Below are 22,476 nucleotides of genomic sequence, written 5' to 3'. Positions count from 1 at the left end.
GAAGATCCACCAGGCCAGCTGCCTGGAAGAAACAGAGACCAACTAAGCAGCCTGGAGGAGGCTTAGACCAACTGAGGCACTGAAGGAATCAAGCGGAGCTGCAAAGAAGACCCTGAGACCAGATCAGCGTCGGGGAGAAGGAGAAACTAGCTAAGCTGCCTGGCAGAGGTTTAGACCAAAGCCACTTGGAAAGGACACTCTCCAGCCTATTGTGCAGTCTTCAGGCGCCACGATCCAGTTTTTGTGAACTGTCATCCATGCTGGGGTGGGCTTTGGTGACGCTGCTGTCTTTGAGTCTTTTCTGCTCCTATCTCAGCCATGGTCCTGTAAATAATGCTGGTAAAACTCATTGGTCTGCCAAATTGGTCTTTGGAGTTATCCAAACTTTGGTCTGTCATGAGTTCCCTTATCTGGAGTGAGTAGACATGTGTTGCACTTCCCTGGGGAATGTTTTTTCCCAAGTAACCGGGGTTATGGGTCTGCATCATACAGCATCTACAGCCTAGACTGTTAGCAACCTTCCAATATTAACTTTAATGCTCATCCTGGACATTAGATCTCCTGGACTTACTCTCCAAATGCAATTATAGATACCCTCTAACGGCATTCTCCTGCCCCTGCCTCTACCCTGATTCCTGTTTCCATAGATTTTACTTAAAAAAAAAAAAGATTTCACATTTATGTGAGATCTTGTAATATTTGCATTTCTATGTTTTCCAGATTCATCTGTGTTGTGTTAACAGCTGGCACGATCTCTGAGTGTATTTCTCTGCATGTGTGTTCCTGTGTGTGCACATGTGTGTGGGATATGTGTGAGGTGCATTTGGAGGCAGGAAGTCCATATGGAGTGTCTTGTTCAATCACTCTCGGTTTTATTTTTTTGAGACAGGGTATCTCATTGAGCCTGGAGCCAATCCAACCCCAGTGTCTGACCAGCAAGTCCGAGAGATCATCTGCCTCCTCGAACTGAGGTTTCAGGGATGTACTGCTAATGCCTGGCTTATGACGTGGACTGTGAGAACCCACGGCTCAAGTCATCAATGTCTGTATATTAAGCATGTCACTGACTGAGCTCCCTGTCCCCACACCTCTCTGAGGCAGGGTCTCACATGTACCCTATGAGCCAGTGGCTGGTCTGGCGCTTACTATGTAGACCAGGCAGGCTTCCAACTCCCAGACAATCCTCCTGCCTCTGTCTGCTGTGTGCTCAGATTATAGCCACATGTTATCACATCTAACTTTTGTTTTGTTTTGGGGACAGCATCTCATGTAGCCCAACTCAGCCTCAAACCTTGCTCTGGAGCCAAAGTTGGCCTTGAACCCCTGAGAGCTCCTGGGTAGAGCATCTCACCCTGTGTCCCAGTTTGATCATTACCATCTTACTCAGGCTACGTCCATACCACGGCTTGTTGTAAGCAATACTGCAAATGGGCACTGGAGTGCAGATGTCTTTACAGGGAGACAGTTTCATTTCATTTTTATTTATACCAGCAGAGGAATTGCTTGGCTATGTGATGGCCCTAATTTCATATGCCTTTTCATAGTCTTTCCTTCACTGCGCAGTGGCTGAATTTTCAGTCTGATGTCATCTCTTTGGTTTATGTTTGCTTTTAGGGTCAGAGCTTTTAGAGCAGCAGTTCTCAGCCTTTCTAGGGTTTCGACCCTTTAATACAGTTCCTTATGTTGTGGTGACCCCCAGCCATAAAATTATTTTTGTTGCTACTTCATAACTGTAATTCTGCTACTGTTGTGAGTCATAATGCAAACGTTTTGGGAGATTGAGGGTTGCCAGGGGGGTCGTGACCCACAGGTTGAGAAATGCTGTTTTAGAGCAGCATCCAAAAACCTCATTACCAAGGTCAATTCCAATGACCTTCTCTATTAGGCTTTTATAGTTTCTGGTCTTACATTTAGGCCTTTAATCTATTTTGAGTTTGGGGTGTGTGTGTGTGTGTGTGTGTGTGTGTGTGTGTGTGTATGTGTGTGTTATAAGACAAGAGTCTAATTTCACTCTTTTGCACATAGATATCCAGTTTTCCTAACACCATTTATAGAAGAAGCTGTCCTTTCTCCATTCTGTATTCTTGATGTCCTTGTTGAAAGCTACTGTAGAGGCTTGGGTTTATTTCTGGGCGCTCCATCCTGTTCCCTGGTCGGATATGCCTGTTTTTCTGCCAGTACCACACTGTTTTCACTTGCTGTGTTTTTGAAGCAGATGCGTCTGGGGTTCTGTTCCCAGACCCTGTCCTTAAACAGAGGAAGCAGGCTGTGACTCATCCCTACCTCCCCAGCATCGGGAGGGGTCTCTAGGAAGGTTGTGGTTTCCAAGTAGCCCCTTCCCCAGAAGTCCAAGTCCTGCTGATTTGCAAGCCTGTCCCTTGCGATATTACTGAGCCAGCCACTTCTTCCACATCAGGTACAGCTAATCTTAGGAATCTCATTACGAGTCCGAAGATAATCCTCTATATCTAGATTAAAGGCTGTGTTTTGACCATTACTGTGCATCGAGTATTGAGCCGACAGCTTAATTGAGCTGTTTATGCCGCTGCCTTGATCTCTTCCCAGAGAATTTACAACTAATTCCAAGTGTCTCTGTGAATTAAGTGGGCCTCTCCCAACATGCTTTGCCCGTTGCTTGCTTGTGCCAAATCCCACTTGTCCTTGTGTTACCTAATTATGGGCTCTGGCTCGCAGCTGTCTCTGGCCAGTGCCACTTCCAGCCAACTCCCTCCCTGAGATGACCATTAATGATACAGCCCTCCATAGGATCATGCCTCCAGACAGCATAAAAGGGGATGGTAGAAGTGAAGACGGGTGCAGCAGAAAAGACATAAATCACACTGACCCCTTTGAAGTCACCTCCTGGCAGCGAAATGACAGCAACCCTCTATTGAAGAAGATTATGCAGCCCAGTGCTGCTAAGTGTAATGAAGGAAGGCACTCCAGGCTGGGCTCAAGACTCCCGAACCCTTACCTTGATCCATAGTCTGATTCCCTATGGGACTACTGGACCTTAGTTTTCCCATCTGTAAAATGGAAGCGGACAGGCCGTTGCCTATCTTTCTTCCTTTCGACTTATTTTTATTTATGTGTATGTATGTGTGCTTGTGCAGGTATTCTCAGCCCAAAAGGGGGCAGCAGATTCCCAGAGCTGGAGTTATGGGCAGTTGTGAGCCACCCATTGTGGGTGCTAGGAACCAATCATGGGTCCCCTGCAAGAGCAGTAGGCGCCCTTAAGAGCTGTGCCATCTCTCCAGTCCAGGATTTTTATTCAGTAGTTCAGAGAGGTCAAAGAGTAAGGAGAACATAATCTAGAAAAGCAACTAGCTGGGGCATGCTTAGGGGCATCAAGCATTTGCTGTTTGTCTGAACGTCAGGTTTTACTGGGTGTTATTTTTTTTTCTCCCGACCTAACTCCAAGTCCACTTTTAGGGACAGAGAAGACTCAGTCCCCGTTGCCAGACTCTACTGAGGACGCAGACAAAAGCAGAAATGTTCAGTGCTGGCTTAGGATCACCCAGAGAGCTTGTGAAGCAGCAAGAACTGGTTTTAATCCAGACCATTGGATCAGAATTTGTATTGGCTACTTCAGGTGTGGTTTGTTTGAGTCAGATAAGGTTTCATGTAGCCAAGACTACCCTCAAAATTACTATATAGCCAAAGATGACCTTACACTTTTTTATGTTCCATCTCTTGAGTGTTGTGATTACAAGCCTGCAGCACCATGTCTGCCTCCCTCCCTCTGTCCCTCCCTCCCTCCCTCTGTGTGTGTGTGTGTGTCTGTCTGTCTGTCTTTGTTTTGTACTTCCTAACTGCATACAGTATACAGTCAAGTTTGAAACAAACAGATCAGAATGCATGGTGGCTTCCAACCGAGGACCTTGGACCTGCACCTTCCCCAACCTGAGACAGATTAGAAAAGCAAATTCTTGAAGAGGAAAACCCTTCAGATCCTCTGCACTAGAAACTGGAGTCTCATGGTCCTGTAGATCATTCTGATGTATGCCAAAGAGTCAGTAGGGCCAAAATATCTTGGAGGTTCCTTGTGCAAAATGGGGTTCTTTACTTAAGGCTAGATCCCAGAAGAGCTGGAGAAGCAAATGACTGGCAGGGATTGGTGGGGCTGGGAGGCGTCTCTATGAACAAACTGCTTGCAACTGATGACTATAGCAAGATCTGTGAGATTGTCAGTTGGCCTGGCAAGGCACATGCCTGTAATCCCAGCACTGGGGAGACAGAGGTAGGCAGAATATCTGTGAGTTCAAGGCCGGCCCAATCTGTGTAGTGAGTTCCAGACCACTCAGGGCTGTAGTGAGACCCCATCTCAAAGAAAGGGCAGGGGCATCTCTGAAATTGTAAGTGGAGAACAACTTCAGGATTTCAGTCCCAAATGTCAGTCTGATAGCAATCTTGAAGGTTACCATGGGCATCTGAGACTTACTGAGGATAAGGAGTCAGACAGTGGTGGCACAGGCATGTAATACCAGCATTTAGAAGACAGAGGCAGGTGGATCTCTAAGTTCTAGGCCAGCCTAGACTATGGAATAAGTTCTAGGACAGAGAAACCCTGCCTTGAAAAACCAAAAACCGCCAGGCATGGTGGCACACACCTTTAATCCCAGCACTTGGGAGGCAGAGGCAGGAGGATTTCTGAGTTTGAGGCCAGCCTGGTCTACAGAGTGAGTTCCAGGACAGCCAGGGCTATACAGAGAAACCCTGTCTTGGAAAACCAAAAAAGAAAAAAAAAAGAAAAGAAAAGAAAAGAAAAACCAAAAACCAAAACACACCCAAAAAACAAGAAGGAAGGAAGGAAGGAAGGAAGGAAGGAAGGAAGGAAGGAAGGAAGGAAGAAGGGAGGGAGGGAGGGAGGGAGGAAGGGAGGGAGGGAGGGAGGAAGAGAAGGAAGGAAGGAAGGAAGGAAGGAAGGAAGGAAGGAAGGAAGGAAGGAAGGAAGGGGAAAAGAGGATAAGCAATAACTTTAGTGAGGCCAGGAAGAAGCAGGAGTAGGACAGAGAGGATGGGCTCATGGGTGTGGGTCAGACAACTTAGAGGCCTGGCACAAGGAGCTGTGGAGCTCATGGACCAAGAAGTGATCATGTCCAGAAAAGAGCCAGGCCTGATAGAGGTAGAGAAAATATAGTCCCAGGAAGTCTCAGGGGGAGGAGAAAGGTGCAAACATTGCTTCTGTCCTGTTTCAGAGTAAGCCCAGGGGAGGCTGGCAGCAATCAGCCTTCAGAGTGGGATGTAGAGGAATGAAGGCTGTGTTCGCTGCATTTGTTTTAAGAAGTAAGCAGCAATCAGGAATGGAACAGCTTTGTGCTGCAGCTGAGACAGGCATCCACAACTCTAGAGAGTGGTGCCATCAGGTTTTCTTGTATGGGGTCTCAGCCACAGATGGATTAGTCGGGGAGACCAGGTGCCCAGACTATGTGCCTTCTGTCCTCTAGAGCTGTCTGGAGGATAGACAGTGGGGGCTTCACATGATTCATTTCTACCCACCCCAGGGATTCTCTCAGTGCCTGCCAAATGCTAGGCCCTGAGCAATATTGTGTGGGACTGAATCCCATTGAGAACCATCAAACTGCGGCTTCTAAATAGGAGCTCTCACCTTGGACCTCAATAAAACACACCACCAAGAATCCAGATGTTCTGCATGTGGAAGAGGATTTTTATTCTTGTAGAACCCTGCAGACTTTCTCCCCTCTCCCCTCCCTGCCTGAACATCAGAGTAGCCCAGATATTAGACCCTCACCACTTCCCACCCAAGGTTCCTTGTGTACACTGTCAGAAACAGATGAAAAAGGACCCCAGGCACAATAGCACACATCTATAATCTCGAGAGATAGAGTTAGGGGGATCAAAAAGTTCAAAGCTAGCCTGAGCTACATAGCAAGTTGGGGACAGCCTAGGCAGCATAAGCTCCCATCTGAAAAAAAGAAAAAGAGAGAAGGGGGGGGGTAAAACATAAACAAACAAAGAGAGACATAAAGATATTGTACATCTGGGGGCTGGAGAGATGGCTCTGTGGTTAAGAGCACTGACTGCTCTTCCAGAGGTCCTGAGTTCAATTCCCAGCAACCACATCATGGCTCACAACCTTCTGTAATGAGACCTGATGCCCTCTTCTGGTGTGTCTGAAGACAGCTACAGTGTACTCACATACATAAAATAAATAAATCTTTAAAATAAAAAACCTGGGGAGGAGTCGGTGTGTTCCTATAACGCAGTGCTGGAGGAGAGACAGGTCTGTGGGACTCACTGACCACGTACTGTATCTGTATCAGTGAACTTCAGATCAGTGAAAGACTCCGCCTCAAAAACTAAACACGAAGGCCTCGAGAGATGGCATGCAGGTTAGTTTTTGTCAACTTGACACACACTAGAATTGTTTGGTGAAAAGGATTCTTGATTTGAGAAGATGCCTCCATCAGATTGGCTTTAGTCAGGTCTGTGATGTATTTTCTTGATTCATGGTTGATGTTCAAGGGCCCAGCCCAGCAAAGCTGGTCCTGGTTTGTATAGGAAAGCAGGCTGAGCAAACCAGGAGAGCAAGCCAGTGAGCAGCACTCACTCCTTCATGGCCTCTGCTTCAGTTCCTGCCTTTCTGTCTCTGCCCTGAGTTCCTGTCCTGACTCCCCTCAATCGATGAACTGTGACCTAAGACTTGTAAAATGAAATGAACCCTCTTCCTCCCCAAGTTGTTTTTTGTTAGTGTTTTATCACCCCCTCCCCAAACCTAACTAGAACAGATGACTCAGATGTGAAGGTGTTTGCCACCAGTGCTGTGTTCAATCCCCAGGACCTACATGTGGGAAGGACCAGACCAACTTTCACAAATGTCCCTTTGACCCCCACACTCATGCTGTGGCATGCCCATGCTCACATATATACACTCATTTGTACAAAATAAAACTAAAGTATTTAAAAATGACATAAAGATTGAGAGCTGTGGAGGAAAGACACCAGCTGCTGACTTCCACACAAACATGCATGTGTACCCACGCACACACACACACACACACACACACACACACACACACCCCTTTGGGAAAGTAATTTCTTCAATGTTTAACCATCTAAGTACGTTCTTCTGATGAAATTTCTATATTCTCTTTGTCCATAATTATTTAAAGACAATGTTTGAAAGCCACTTTTCATGCAGGATTTTATCCCACTACCCTTTGCTATTTATTTACTAAATTTTTTTTTTTACCTTGCCACCATCCAACGTATGGGGTGGAAAAAAAAACCCACTCAGAGTAAGTGAAAATTTCACAAGGCTGTCTGCTGGCCCTCTCAGTTGGAGGTAGGTGGGGTTGAAGTGGGTGGAAATAGTGTAATCTACTCTCCCTTCTCCTTCCTAGGGCTTGGTATTAGATACTGAGCCAGCTGGGATAACTCATACCCTGGGGATAGATGTGTCCTGTGAGTGAGAAGAAGCTAGTCTGAAACTCACATTTTAGGATTCCAAGGGAACTCCCTGAGTCACATGGTCTGAAGCCGAGGGCTGGTACAGGGTGGGACCTACCCGTCTTCTAAACCAAACATGCACTAAGGGGCTATATGATCTCCCTCAGCATCCCTCATCCAAGTGGCATCGGACACAGTGCTTATCCCAAGATCACGGTGAGGCTGCTGGACACTGTGCAGAGGATGGGGACCAGGAGCTATCTTGGGTGATCAGAGTTTCTGATGCTGGGAATTGACAAGATGCTGTAGATGCTGCTTGTTCCTCTCCGGAGAAGGCAGCTGCTATTTGGGTTTACTTGTTTGATTTTGCTTTCCAGCGATGGTGGGTTGAGAGATTCCTTAAATTTTTCAAAATTTTACATGTGTGTGTGTGTGTGTGTGTGTGAGAGAGAGAGAGAGAGAGAGAGAGAGAGAGAGAGAGAGAGAGAAAGTCAGACAGCTGAGCAAACCAGGAGAGCAAGCCAGTGAGCAGCACTCACTCCTTCATGGCCTCTGCTTCAGTTCCTGCCTCTCTGTCTCTGCCCTGAGTTCCTGTCCTGACTCCCCTCAATCGATGAACTGTGAAATGAAATGAACCCTCTTCTGCCCCAAGTTGTTTTTGGTTAGTGTTTTATCACCCCCTCCCCAAACCTAACTAGAACAGATGACTCAGAAGTGAAGGTGTTTGTCACCAGTGCTGTGTTCAATCCCCGGGACCCACATGCGGGAAGGACAGAGAGATTGCTGGTGTGCTGGGTTCCTGCCATGTTGTACATGAGGAGGTTAAAGTACAACTGGGTGGGGTCAGCTGTGTCCTTTCACCTTCACGAGGGCTCCAAGAATCACACTGAGATCATCAGGCTTTAGTATGTATGTATAATGTTTTTAAAGATTCATTTTTATTTTATATATTTTGTCTGCATATACATCTGTGCACCATGTGTGCGCAGTGCCCAGGAAGTCCAGAAGAAGGTGTCAGACTTGGAACTAGAGTAACAGGTAGTTATAAACGACCATGTGGTTGCTGAGAACTAAACTCCGGTCCCCTGGAAGAACAGCCAGTGCTCTTAACCACTGAGCCATCTCTCCAGCCTGGGTGCTCAGGCATTAGAGCCACTTCAACTCTATAGTGTCCTAAGGTGCAGAAAGTAGCCAATCTGAGGTCTCTAGATGTTGTGTGACAAAACTTTTCCTAGAGAGACACTACACACACATCTACTCTCCCCAGGCAGGGAACCCATTACAGACCAAAGTATAGGATACAGTCAGAGTCCAGCTTGGTGTACCAGTGAGTTTCATTGGGGTTACTTACCGGAATACGGATGAGGAGTTACTTACAGGAGCAGAAACGACTCAAAGACAGCTGCATTATCAAAACCCACCCCAGCCTGGTGACAGCTCGCACATCTGGGGACCTGGAGCACACTGCACAGCCTGCAGGCAGCTCCATAGGTTACAGAGTGTCCTTTCCAGGTGCCTCAGTTGGTCTAAGTCTCTTTCGGGCAGCTTGGTTGGTTTCCGTTTCTTCTGGGCAGCTGGCCTGTTCTCTGTCTTTTGCAACTTTTCTTGCTGAGAGTCTTCTTTGCAACTCAGTTTCACTTCCTCTGAGGGAGACTCTGGCTTTTATTGCTTACTCTGGCAGGGAAGGAGCTAGTGAATCTGGTGAGTTTCAGGGACTTCCTGAAGCTCTTTTGAGCCGTTTACCTTCCTGCTTTAGGAGCTTCCCAGCAAAATAGAGCGTTTCAATCTCACAGGAAACCGTTACCCAACAGGAGTAAATGCTCTCTTTGGAAGCCTGGCAGAATTTCTCTCGTATGCTTTGAGTCTGAGTTCCCAAAGCCCAGCCTGAAGCTCCACTTTCTTGTTAAGGCATAGTCTTTTATTAACATATAAACTCCATGGCTATTTCCACTTGCTCCCATTTGCAGACATTTTTGTGGTAGGTATAGCCGTTTTATGTTATTATTAGGCACTGACCTCAGGAATTTGCTTTCCCAACAGACCAATTTTGCTATTATATAAAGTGGCACAGCTCCCTCAGCCCACAGTGTAAGTCAGCGGTGCCTAAACCACTCCAAGGAAGCTGGCTCATTGTAGCTCGAGGGGAACCTACATTTTCACATGATTCTGCCCTAGGTACTCCAAAGACAGGAGCCTGCTTCCCTCCGGCAGCAAAAACAGACTCCATGATGGATCATTTGAAAGTAGACACATAGTTCATGTGGCCCCTCCCATTAGTGGACAAGTAGCTCTCTGGTTGGGCCAGGAGAGCATCCATGAAATGTATGGTCTCCTACTGAATCCTTCAAGATGTTCACAAAATGACCAATCTCAATAAAGACAGCCTTGGCCTCCACCCAATTCCCACCATAAGATCCATAAAAACCCATTGTCCAGATCTCCAAAGTTATTTCTCCCTTACACTCTGTATAGCCCTGGCTATTCTGGAATTCGGTCTGTAGACGAGGCTGGCTTCAGAGATCTGCCTGCCTCTCTCTCTTCCGAGTGATGGGATTAAAGGTGTGAGCCACTACCACCAGCAGCCAAGGCAACTCTTATAAAAGAAAGTATTTGATTGGGGGCTTACAGTCTCAGTGGGTTGATCCATTATCATCATAGTGTGGGGTGGGGGTGGCAAGTAGGGAAGCATGGTGCTAGAGAAGTAGCTGAGAGCTTACACCTGATCCACAAGTTGTAACACACACACACACACACACACAGAGAGAGAGAGAGAGAGAGAGAGAGAGAGAGAGAGAGAGATAGAGACAGAGAGACAGAGACAGAGAGACAGAGACAGAGACAGACTGAGAGACAGAGACACACACACAGAGACTGGGCCTGGCTTGGGCTTATGAAATCTCTAAGCCCACTTCCAGTGACACTCCATTGGGGGTGGGGGGGAGGGTACCTTCTTGTTCAAACTACCACCAGTGGCTTTGGTGGCTCTTGATTATCAATCATCCGGACTTTAGCACCCTGAGGTAACCTCATGAAGAGCCAGGAAGAACTTCCTCACATTCAAGGGACCCACATCAAGCAGGCATGGGGTGTCGGCTCCTGCCTTCTACTTTCTTGTTTGAGGCGGGGTCTCTCATTGGGCGTGGAACTCCAAGCTAGATAGCTGGTGAGCTTCTGACTACTCTCCACCTCTCCTTTCCCACAGGAGTTCTGGGATTATAGATGTCAGTTCCGCCCTCTCTCCACATCCCCAGTTTTTCATGGCTCCTTGAGCTTCATGGAAGAGGGATAATGGCTTTGTTTTTCTGATGTCCCAACTCTGCCTGTCAGGTTTGGATTGGGTTTGGCCCTTCATGTTATTATTAAAGGACCTGTTGTAGAAGAGGGGCATTGGGCTGCAGTGAACATAGGCTACGAAGCAACATTAAGTTTAAGTCCTGGCTCCCATCTCTGGGCCATTGTAAGTATCACTTACTACTCTTAGGGCCTGGTTTTTTCCTTTGTTATTATAGATGCTGCCAGCTTTGTAAGATCATGTGTAATATAAGCCAAGACTCTCCCAGATCACCTGATCAATAGCCAACATAATTTGGCAGCAGTTCTTGAGTCAAAGGCGATATACCAAAATGTCTTATTCTTCCCGCTGCTCTCAGGTTCACCTTTCTTTGAGTTCCTTGTTCCAGGATGCTCCTGTTCCAGGATGCTCCTGTCCCCGCCTTGCTGCATTGCTTACCTTTGCCTTCACATCCTCTGCTGTTTTCAGCCTATCCATTTATTTTGCACCTAAGCTCATTGAAGTTGGATTTCTTTTTTTTTTTTTTTTTTTTTTTAAAGATTTATTTATTATATGTAAGTACACTGTAGCTGTCTTCAGACATTCCAGAAGAGGGCGCCAGATCTCGTTACGGATGGTTGTGAGCCACCATGTGGTTGCTGGGATTTGAACTCTGGACCTTCGGAAGAGCAGTCGGGTGCTCTTACCCACTGAGCCATCTCACCAGCCCGAAGTTGGATTTCTGTCACTTGCAACAAAAGGGCTGAAGAATTGCAGGGGAATGGGGGAAGGAGGAGGAAGAAGAGGATGAGGATGAACATATAAGTCTTAGAGTAAAACTTTAGGGCAGAGCATTGCAGAGAGGACTGACAAAGGGTTTAAATAGGAAGAAGGAAAAATAACAAGGACTCCATCTTCTTTTTATCATCTGTCTTAGGGTTCTTTAGCTCCTTGGGGATGTACAGCTTTAGCTGTAGTTGGTTTTGTTTGTGTCATTCTAGGGAACAAACCCAGGGCCTGTGATGGTTTGTATATGCTCGGCCCAGGGAGTGGCCCTGTTAGAAGGGGTGGCCTTGTTAGAGTAGGTGTGTCACTGTGGGTGTGGGCTATAATACCCTCATCCTAGCTGCCTGGAAGCCAGTATTCTGCTAGTGGCCTTTAGAGGCAGATGTGGAACTCTCAGCTCCTCCTGCACCATGTCTGCCTGGATGCTGCCATGCTCCCACCTTGATGATAATGGACTGAATCTCTGAACCTGCAAGCCAGCCCCAGTTAAATGTTTTTATAAGTGTTGCCTTGGGTCTTGCTTCAGCAGCACATAGACTAAAATTGGAATGATACAGAGAAGATTAACATGGCCCCTGCACAAGAATTACTTGCTAATTCATGAAGCATGATATATATATATATATATATATATATATTTTTTTTTTTTTTTTAAAGAGTTGCCTTAGTCATGGTGTCTGTTCACAGCAGTCAAACCCTACCTGTCACCTACTTGCCTGTCACCCTACACTCGCTAGGCAAGTGCTATACTGCTGTACTGTGTCCCTTAGCCGTCCTATTCATCTTACTTCTGACTGCCTGTTTCTTTTCAAATGCATTTTTTTTTGCCATTTGTTTTCGCAATACTTCTTGCCTTCCAAAGACTGTAAAATATGTTCTCTGTAGAGGCCTACCACCTTCACTCCCCACCCCAGCTCTGAATTCTTAAAGTTCTTGGAACAGCACAAAGCTCAGTCATACTCATTAATTTATTAACTTACTTATTTTTAGACAAGGTCTTGTGTAGCCCAACTGGCTTCAGATTTACTGTGTAGCTGAGCTTGAACTTCTGATCCTTCACCCTCCATCCCTCCAGTGTTGAAATCACAGATGAGGGTCTTTGTGGTATGTTTATGCAGTACCAGGGGTTCCAACTCAGGGATTCATACCTGTGGGAGTGTTTTGATTTCTTATCATGAACTACAACTTACATCCCCTCTGTGTTCCCCCTTCCCAGATTTATCACCCTTGACTGATGCTCACTGCTTAGGAATTGAAGGATTGACTGCCCCATGGGGAAGCTGAAGTTACCAGGGGCAATTAATTGGAGGAGTAGGAGTGAAGAAGGGGATGCCACCCACATACCGGCAACCAGGAATAAGGAAGCCTTTCCAGAAAAAATAGTCAAGATAACTCTAAATGTGCTTGGCACATGTAGGCCCGCCCAAGTCGCAGCCATGCTGCTCTCTTGTGGACACAACGGGGAGGCAGAGGGCATGTCCCAGTGCAAAGCCCCCTGTGGCAGCTATGGGGGTCATCCAGTAGGCTATCTGAGTCCTGGAAGGCAGAGACCTTGGCTTGGGTGATTTACCAAAGAAATGGGTAAACTTCTAGTCAGAAGGTTTGGCGACAGGTGCCTGGTCAATAGTCGTCTAAGAATATGAGCTGGACTCTAATAACGAAGCAGAATAACGCTGTGGAGCCAGCTCAGTGGGTAAGAGTATCACCTATGGAATCGAGAAGGCATGAGTTCAAATCCCCAGCACCCATATAAAATGGGTGAATGGCCATACTTTCCTGTAACCCTAGCACTACGGGATGGAGACAGGAAGGTCCCAGGAGCTAGCTTTGCAAAAACAGGGAGCTTCAGGTTCAATGAGAGACACTGTCCTCCCACCCCCAATAAGATGAGAGAAATAGAGGAAGGATGCCCAATGTCCTCTGGTTTCTGTGTTCAACACACAGGGTATTCTTGCCAGCAACACATGTGTGAATACATCACATACCCCAAAGTAGTTCTTAAAATGTGGCAAGTGACCTTCAAAAGCTTCAGCTAAACTTTAGAGACAAAGGGATGAGACCTTAGTAAAGAAAGCAGAGGGGAAGAAGTCTGTGTCTATAGTGAGGAAGGTAAAGTCTGGGGTCTAGGAATCTGAGAGTCTCATTCCTAAGCTTGTAGGTCCTGTATCCCCAAGTCTGTGCCCCTGGTTAGTGCTTTGAATGTGACCTAAGCAGTGACCTCATCTTCTCTGAGTCTCAGGTGTCTTATCCCACTTACACAAAAAGGATTGGTGTCTAGAGACCCAGAGGCCTGCCCTACCTTTGCATGGGACTCAGTGATAATCAGGGGCCTTCCAGCTTAAGTGGTCTCTAGGGTGGCTTGAATAAATCAATTCAGATGCTCGCAAAAGCCTTTCTTCATTACCCCTTCCTGGGTGCAGCTGCTCTCATTAAAACTTCTTATGGGCCCTGACCCATTGGTTCAGTGTTGTTCAAAAACCTTTGTAACAGCCAAGGCAGTCCAACTTTTAGACACACTCCATAGCTCAGCAAAGCCCCACAGCCTGCTGCAAATGTGATTAATTTTTCTCTTAACATAGGTTTGGGGGCATTTTTGTAGTTCACTTCGAGACAATTTTTGCTAATTTAATTTCCAGTGGTTATAATTTCTGAGGAGTTCCTTGATGCGGATGAGACCACTAATTGTTTTCAAATATAACAGCTGCAAAAAAAAAATTATTCTTGCTAAATCAAACAGTTTCTAGAGCTGACACAAGGTGGGATTTCCTGGCTTTTAGTTCCATTTCATTAGGAAACTTTTGTTCTGTTTCAGAGTCAACCAGAATGCCTTTTTGCTTCGAAGGATGGCTTTTGAGAGTCTTGTAGAGCCTCAGCCCTTAAAGGAGGCTGAAATAGGTTTTGGTGTGTGGGGTTATCATTTCCTTCAGCTATTCTGACTGGCTGGTGTTGTCTGGCCTGAGCCTGGAAGCTTTAAATGCATCAACAAGAAAAGAGTCCCCCTCCCTCTCTCCTTTAATCTCAGAAAATCCATTTTAGGAGTGGTCACACATGCAGACATTTAGGTCTCTCTGCCTCTGGGATTTGTTTTTCCAAAACTACCTTTGCCTGGTGCTTTCAGGCCAAGCACCGGCCCCATTGTCAAGCACCGGCCCCATTGTCAAGCACCGGCCCCATTGTCAAGCACCGGCCCCATTGTCAAGCACCGGCCCCATTGTCAAGGTTTCCACAGAAGCAGATGTCCCACAAAGGGGAGCATCTCACCTGAGAGTTAGTTTTCTCCTGGGGATGACGTCGCTTCACAAACATTTTTCCCCCATAAACATTTTTTGAGAGAGATGAATAGGTGTAACTTTCTGGAACAGTGCACAGACGCTGGGGCATGAAATGACTTTGCCTGACATGTTTTATGGACGAAGGGAGGGTCTTAAGCACCGCCTTCTAGTTCCCTATCTTCTGACTTGGTTGTAGGTTACCACGTCCTGCTATAGTGAAGTTTAAGCAACTTTGCTTGTTGTGGCTGTCCTGACGCTTTAACAGTCCAGCCTGGGAGGAAGCTAGAGAAGTCCTAAGAGTTGTCGGATGGGGGCGGGGGTGTGTGTGGAGGAGGGAGGGGCAGGTATTGGGGTAGTGTAGCTCAGTGGTAGAGCACTTACCTAGTATATATGAGGCCCTGGCTTTGATCCCAAGCACCTCACAACAACCAAAAAATATGAAACACTTCCAGCCTGTAGCATCTCTGGGTCTACCCTCAGGACATGCCTCCACAAGCATTCTTGTTTGCAGAGATTTGATTAAGCTGGTGTTTCTCACACATACACACACCAACCATGAGGCCAGGAAGAGAGTGGAGTCCTCCCACCGTAATGCTAATTAAGGCCAGGGTTTGTGTGTATGGGGAGTTTTGACCTCAAAAAGATAAAGAAGCCAATATAAAAATGGACGACACTGTCACCTTCCAGAACACGAACAAAGGAGCCGTTTCCCTTTCATCTCTGTTTGGGGGCTGGGGAGAGGGATTGTTAGCAGCACAGTGGCACTTGACAACCTGCTGGCATTCCTAAGGTCCTTCTAAACCCAAAGTCAAGAATGTCTAATGACTCTTGAAGGTGACAACCCAGAAACTAGGTCAGAGGGGACACACAGAGTTTGGCCTACTGTCAGGCTGGGAAGAGTTGTCCTCACCTCAGGGGAGGGTGGCCAGATGCAGCAAGTGACCGTGTAGGAGCCCGTGTGTGTGTGTGTGTGTGTGTGTGTGTGTGTGTGTGTATATATATATATATATATATACATATATATATATATATATATGTTCAGTTCCTTGTCTACAGTTGCTGTTGAGTGCATCTGGGAAATAAATACTAACGCTAAAAATGCACTTGGTGTTTATTTGAAATTCAAATCTGTCGTCGTCGTCATGAATTTTCTCTGAGACTGTAAGCTAGGAGCTGGGGGCCTCCTAATTCCCACGGGCTCCACCGTTGTCAGTGCCACCTGCAGAAGGCATGTCTCAGCCTTAGCTTCATCTCAGCCTTACCTACTGAGATCTGGAGCCACATTTCTATGACGGTCTTTTTTTCTTTCCACAAATCCCTTCTTTGTATTCTCTGCCTCTTGCTTCACAATATTTTATTTTCCTATGTTAGTTTATGTTTACTTGCTCTTAGCTTGTTCCTCCTTCTACACTGGGAACAACTCAAATGCACTCGATAGATCTAGGTATAGGAATAGACAGACAGACAGACAGACAGATGTTAAGGTCTTGGTTTTAATCCCCAGCACCTCAAAAACCCACAACAACCAAAGACAAACACGAAACACCTGAGCCTGTGGCAGCTCTGGGTTCACCCTGAAGATAAGGTCCCTACAGGGACTGTGTGTGTGTGTGTGTGTGTGTGTGTGTGTGTGTGTGTGTGTGTGTGTGAGTGTGTGTATGGTTAGGAGGGGTCTCATTAACTGGGGCTGGCCTTGAACTTGCTGTGTTTCAAGAATGACCTTGAACTTCTGATCCTCTTAACTCTACTGCCCAAATGAGGGGATTATAAGCCTGTGGAAGTACACCCAGTCTCCAGTCTCCTGTACCCCTGGCCTTCCTTTCTTCATCATGGACTGACTCCATCTTCCTCTATATAAAACTTAAACCTGCAAAGCTCAGAGGCTACCATTGTCTACTAAGGGCTTCCATCCAGGAGTTAGAGAGTCTTCATGGCAGGCCACTTAGACTGTGGGGCCTCCTTGTCCGATGACTAGCCTGGTCTTGCCATAGGTGTTATAGGAAGTAACTGATGTGATCATGGAGGATGGAGGGAGCCATTAAGCCATTAGAGAACTGTAGTTCAAGTTCATGGAATAAGTTTACAATGGCTGATCATTTATTCAACCTGGACTTTTTAATGGGTAGAAATTACCAAGGCCAAAGCCAAAGCCAAGGTCTCTTGCATGTTAGGCAAAAACGGTATCCTGAGCCACATCCTCAGCCTTCCTCTTAAAACTGTGATAGAAACTGCATAATACAATTTTAAACCATTCTTGGTTTGTTTGTTTTGTTTTTGTTTTTGTTTTTTGTTTTTTGGGTTTTTTTGTTTTGTTTGTTTGTTTGTTTTGAGACAGGGTAAAAAAAAAGGTAGCTTTGGTGAGGAACACTTTTTGTGGGCCAGGCTGGTCTGGAACTCAGAGATCTACCTGCCTCAGTCTTGTGAATGCTAGAAATAAGGATGTACCCTACCACACCCCACCATCCCAACCCTTCTTCAATGTACAATGCAGTGTTGCTAAATGTTTCTTTTACTTTGCAAGTGTTTCTTCTTGCTAACCTGCAATAGTGTATTCATTAAATAGTAGCTCCTCTTTCCTTCCCACAGGCCTCGCTGTAACTACCAGCTCCCTCTGGAAACTACCCTCTAACTCTGCGTCTACTGATTTGCCTACATAAGCCGAGCCATGTAGCAGTTCCTACTTCTCTCAGCATAATGTGTTTAAGACTCATCTATATTACTGCTCCTGCTGTAAATCAGAATCTCATTCTTTCTCCGTTTCTTTCTTTTTCCTGTCCCCTTTCTTTTAATTTTTGAGAACAGGCTATAGCCTGGAACTTACTGTATATAGTACAGGCTGGCCTTGAACCAAGGGCAATTGTCCTACCTACGCAAGTGCTGAGGTTACAGGTATGGCCACCACACCTAGCTTTGCTAGAGCTGACTGATACTCCAGTGGGTGCACAGCAGAGTCTGTTCACCTCTCAATGGACCTGTGGCTTGAGCTCATCTCTTGGTGATTGTTGGCACTGCTTCTGTGAACATGGGTCCCATCTCTTGAGACCCTGTCCTCAGTTCTTTGGGAAATATACTTAGAAAAGGCATTGCTGGCTTTTATGCTATTTCTAGTTTTTAATTTTGGAGGAGAATTATGACATTGTTAGTCACAGAGGCCAAAACATTTTCCAACAGAGCACAAAGCTTTTCATATCAAGACCTCTCTGTGTCTCTGCCTCTGTCTCTGTCTCTTTCTCCTAGATGTGTGTGTGTGTGTGTGTGTGTGTGTGTGTGTGTGTTCTAATGGCCATCTCCATGGAATGTGAGGTTGTTGCCTTGCACCAAGTTTTACATTAGGAGGAGTGTTCCTAGAATGACTTATAGAAGTCTCTAATTTATCATAATTGAGCATTGAGAAAGTAGAGAACATTCTAAGGACAGATAACCAGATATCCTAGAGCCACACGCACCAGCTGTGATTTTTGTCATGACTGTGACCATGGGCAAGTCGTGCAGCTTCTGAACTCCCATCTGCTGATGGGGAGAGCACCTCCGTGACAACTTCCTCCTCCCTCTGCTCTGATGTCTTTTCCAGGAAAAGGTGTGGGAGGGCAGGTAACATGCTAGACATGGCTCCTAACCTCACCATTCACCATCTTCTGTACTCCCCGCCCCCCCCCACCCCGCTTCCGTATAAAAATAACACATGCTTATGTTTTTAAAAACAGTACATTTGCCAGGTTTGGTGACACATGTCTTTAATCCCAGCATTCGGGAGGCAGGTTAATATAAGTTTTTGGCTAGCCTTGTCTATGTCACAAGTTCCAGGACCACCAGGGGTTTTCAAGGACTTATCTTAGAAAAGAAAAGAAAAGAAGTCCAGAAGAGTATTAGTTTCAAGAAAATATTTACCCATAAATCCTTCACCCAGAGGCACGCGTGAGAATAGGGTTGCCCTTTTATTGAATGGCTTTTTGTTTTTTCAGTGAAGCAAACATTGTTCATCATGGAGACCTTTGTTTTCCTTCAGATGAACCGCTTGTTCCATAGCGATCGGGAGCAAAGTTAACTGAGCTCAGTTCTTCAATATAATTTTCTTTGTATGAATTAATATCTTCACCAGGTCACTTTGAGCAAAAAGCAATTAATTACAATGAAAACTCTGCTTGGGGAATGCTGTATAAAATTATGTTAATATTCGGAGAGAAAGAGGAAGGAAGAGGACTGACCTGCTGGGTACAACAACTGATGGAGACTCTCCTGACAAGCTTCCGACCTGTGGGTCTGCATACTGAGGAGAGGACTGGAAGACTATGGTTCTGACCCAATTAGTCCAAATCAGTAAAAACACAACTCAAAGAGTGGAGCAAGCAGAAACAGGGAGCAAAAGAACTACTCTGGGAAATGTCACTTAATTCTTTTTATTTATTTATTAATTGAGATATGATCTCACGAAGTGGAAATTTCTGGTTTCTTTCCAACGCAGTTGCATCACGTGATGTTCCTCTGGAAGCTGTCTTGTGAGAGGGCGTGTGATGTTTTGCTGAAAACTGACGCTTGGGAGGGTCTGTGATGTTTAGAAAGAATAGAAATGGAACCACACAGACAGTGAGAGGATGCTCTTGCTGTGCTACACCCGGCAACGTTTTGCTGGTCTTCACTGGTCTTCACTGGTCTTTGCTGGTTTTCATTGCTCTTCACTTTGGAGAGAGAAACTCACCAAAGAACTTCTTGTGGTACTCCGACTGATTCTGGCCTCTTCTGCTGACTCATGCCGATTCGGTGGAGCCTTGCTGTTTCTGCTGGATTTTGCTACTGCTACTGATTCATGTGTGGTGTTTGCTATTGAACTGGACTGCTGGTATCCTGACAAGGAAGAACGAAATCACCGCCAAGGAATTAATTTTAAACAGGTCCACCTTTCTCCCCTACCTCTCTGGTCAGTGGGCTAGAAGGTTGAAGCATTTAAGAACACTAAATAAAGTAGGTTTTGAAAAAATCTAAGCCTAGAGTCTCATGTAGCACAGGATGGCCCCATAGCTGCTGTGTGTGTGGTCCAGCATGATCTTGATCTCCTGATCTGTCTGCTTCCACCTCCCAAGTGCTGGGCTTACAGGTGTGTGCTGTCGTGTCTCAGTAAACGTTCTACCAAATAACCCAGAACCCCCAACTGTGATGCTCTTTCATGAATACTGCTACATTAGTATGAGGGGATTAAAATTATAACCCAAAGACTGGAAAAGACGCTTTGTGGAAACGTACTAGACATGAAGTCATGCTTAGAGGAAACAATTCTTTTTTTTTCTTTTTAAAACACACCTTTAATTTTGAACATTCTATTTTCCAATTAAGAACAAATAAATAATTACATAAAAAAGTTACTTGGTTTCAGATCTGAAAGTTGACAACCCAAGAGACAGTGGTTAAAGGTGGCAACCACTGGAAAATGGAACAAAGGACTAGTTGGTAGATTTAGAGTTTAAACTAGAGCGAGGCAGAAGACATGATGATATAAGGACACACAGTGAAGGATGTATATAGACATATAGGCTACAGATATATACATTAGTTGGATCCACTGTTAAAACTAGATGTAGTTTTTAATATACTCCTAAATTCGACAACTTCCGTTAGCCTAAACTCAGAAGCAACATTCAAATGAGTTAAGCTATGTAAAATGAGAAGTCACAACCTTTATTGAAGAGCAAGTAAACACGGTAGGTATCCTTGTACAGGCGGCACATGGTGCCAACTGCATCTGCAGACGTAGCAGTCCATTGGAGTTATGCCTTTGTCACGGCCTTAGACAAATTCTGAACTAGTGTACAGTTCAGCTGTGCCAGCGTGCTGATCTTAGCATGCTTAGATGCTGCATACTTGTTCTTGACAGTCATGTGCTTTGTAAGGCCACAGTTCACCATGACTACATTCTTAGCCAGGTGCTGCATAACAGGAAGCAGGGATTCTTCAGTGTAGGACAGGTAGTGCTGCAGAGTTGGTGTCCATTCACCGTTGTCAAGAATTTTAAGGGCTAAGCAGAAAGCCCCAGCTGCAATTTGAGAAGGAGCAAAATGCACCATGTCGTAGTCCAGCATGGAGAGCTCCATGAGGTATTTGGCCAAAGTGTGCTGCTTGACGTCCACCTCTCCGACTTTAGATGCTCTGCGGAGGAAGTGCAGAGGCAGAGGGCGACCCAGGCTGAAGTTCAGAACTCTGAGAATCTTCATCTCCATCTGTCTGATCTGGTGCTTAGTGTACGTGTTGTTAGTCACAAAGGCGAAGTCACCTATTTCTGGAGGGTACATCTCCTCATATTTGCTTGCAATAAACATGGCCGTTACACCAACCAGCTGCAGCATCTTCTTGGGTACACAACTGTTCTGCATGAACCGATCAATAATGGACACAGTCATATACATGGTCTCCTGAAGCAGCCTAAATTTCATCTGAACCTGTATTAGCCAGTCAATGAGGATAGCTCTCATGTTTCCAGTGACTTCATGACCCTGTAGGTATTTTGGTCTAACTGACTGCTCTTCCTCCAGTTGTCTGAGGTAAGCATAGATATCTTTCACATATTCACTACAGAGGTTTGGGTCCGCTCCATCATCTGCGTCTACGTCACTCACTGCAAGGATTACATCCGAGAAAGCCTGACACAGATACTCCTCTGCAGGTGCACATCCAGATGTTTCCATTGGGCTTGGAGAGGGATTATCAACCAAAATAGGTTCGGGAGAAAGCTTCTCTTCTCTAACATGTTCAGGCTCAGGCTCAGGCTCAGCAAGTTCCACCTCTGGTTCACACACAGGCACCTTCTCTACAGGTTTTGGTAGGACTTTAACAGTACCTTTTCCAGTACCTAGCGTTTTCGCTTCCCGTTTCAGAGGCACTCTTGCCTGTAGCTCTTCGCTGGCTTTATTACCAATGTCTCCAAGAGCAGTTCTCGGTCTCAGCCCGGGCTTGGAAGCAGCAGTAACTGTCACAGGCACACGCTTGGCGCCTGCCATACTGACCTTGGCCTTATTTTCTGTGTTAATTTTCGTGTTCCTAGTGACCCTGAGCACCATGGCTCCTCCGAAAGCAGAGGTTCCCCTATCCGAGAAGACACCCTAACCTCTGGCTATCCACAGCTAAACACTAACAGCCGTTCCTCCGCAGCACGCCCGAGGAAACAATTCTTGAGGTTCTTTGTGACTAGGATTCCCTAAGGGGTGGACTTTGGAGGCATAGGAGCCCCAGAAGTCTCCATCTTCTTGTCTCAAGCTGGTTGAGACCCCTGAGTATGGCCCAACCACCTTCCAGGCTGGGGGCTGGTCTGTGAGAGGTGCTTAGCACAGGGGTCCAAGGAAGTGCTTGATGGTTGTTTGGTGTAGTTGCTGTGTTCTGAGACAAGGCTGAGGAGGCTTCTGGGCTACTCTGGGAGGGTGGTGAAACATAGGGAAAAATCACATGTAGAAAAAGAAATAGGGAATAGAGAATTTGTCTCTGAATCTACTTTGTAATTCCTGTTTGGGCCAAGCTTCCTGGGTCCTGACTGGAAAAGGTGTGTGTGTGTGTGTGTGTGTGTGTACTCTGTGAAGTATGTGTGAGAGAGTGGTGTGTATGTATATGTGGTATGTGGTGTGTGTGGTATATGTGTGTGGTAGTAGGGTGTATATGCAGGGATGTGTATATATTTGTGTGAGTTATGTGTATGTGTTGTGTGTGGGGTATGTGTATTTGTATGTAGCATGTGTGTGGCTTTTTTGTGTAGTCTGT

General features: G+C 45.8%; 1 non-coding gene and 1 pseudogene across 1 annotated transcript; one reads left to right on the top strand and one right to left on the bottom strand.

Annotated features, from left to right (window-relative positions):
• Nucleotides 1–11,984: 11,984 nt before the first annotated feature.
• Nucleotides 11,985–12,087, top strand: LOC115030905 (U6 spliceosomal RNA). Its single transcript, XR_003836508.1, has one exon. It is a non-coding gene; the product is annotated as a U6 spliceosomal RNA (small nuclear RNA).
• Nucleotides 12,088–20,116: 8,029 nt separating this feature from the next.
• On the bottom strand, nucleotides 20,117–21,831 carry LOC147004329 (G2/mitotic-specific cyclin-B1 pseudogene; annotated as a pseudogene).
• Between the last annotated feature and the right edge of the window lie 645 nt (nucleotides 21,832–22,476).

Source organism: Mus caroli, unplaced genomic scaffold (genome assembly GCF_978045245.1).
Source record: "Mus caroli unplaced genomic scaffold, Mus_caroli_1 scaffold_6, whole genome shotgun sequence".
In the NCBI taxonomy this organism is placed as follows: Eukaryota; Metazoa; Chordata; class Mammalia; order Rodentia; family Muridae; genus Mus; species Mus caroli.
Note: the sequence above shows the minus strand (reverse complement) of the source record. Positions and strands in the feature narration are given on the sequence as shown.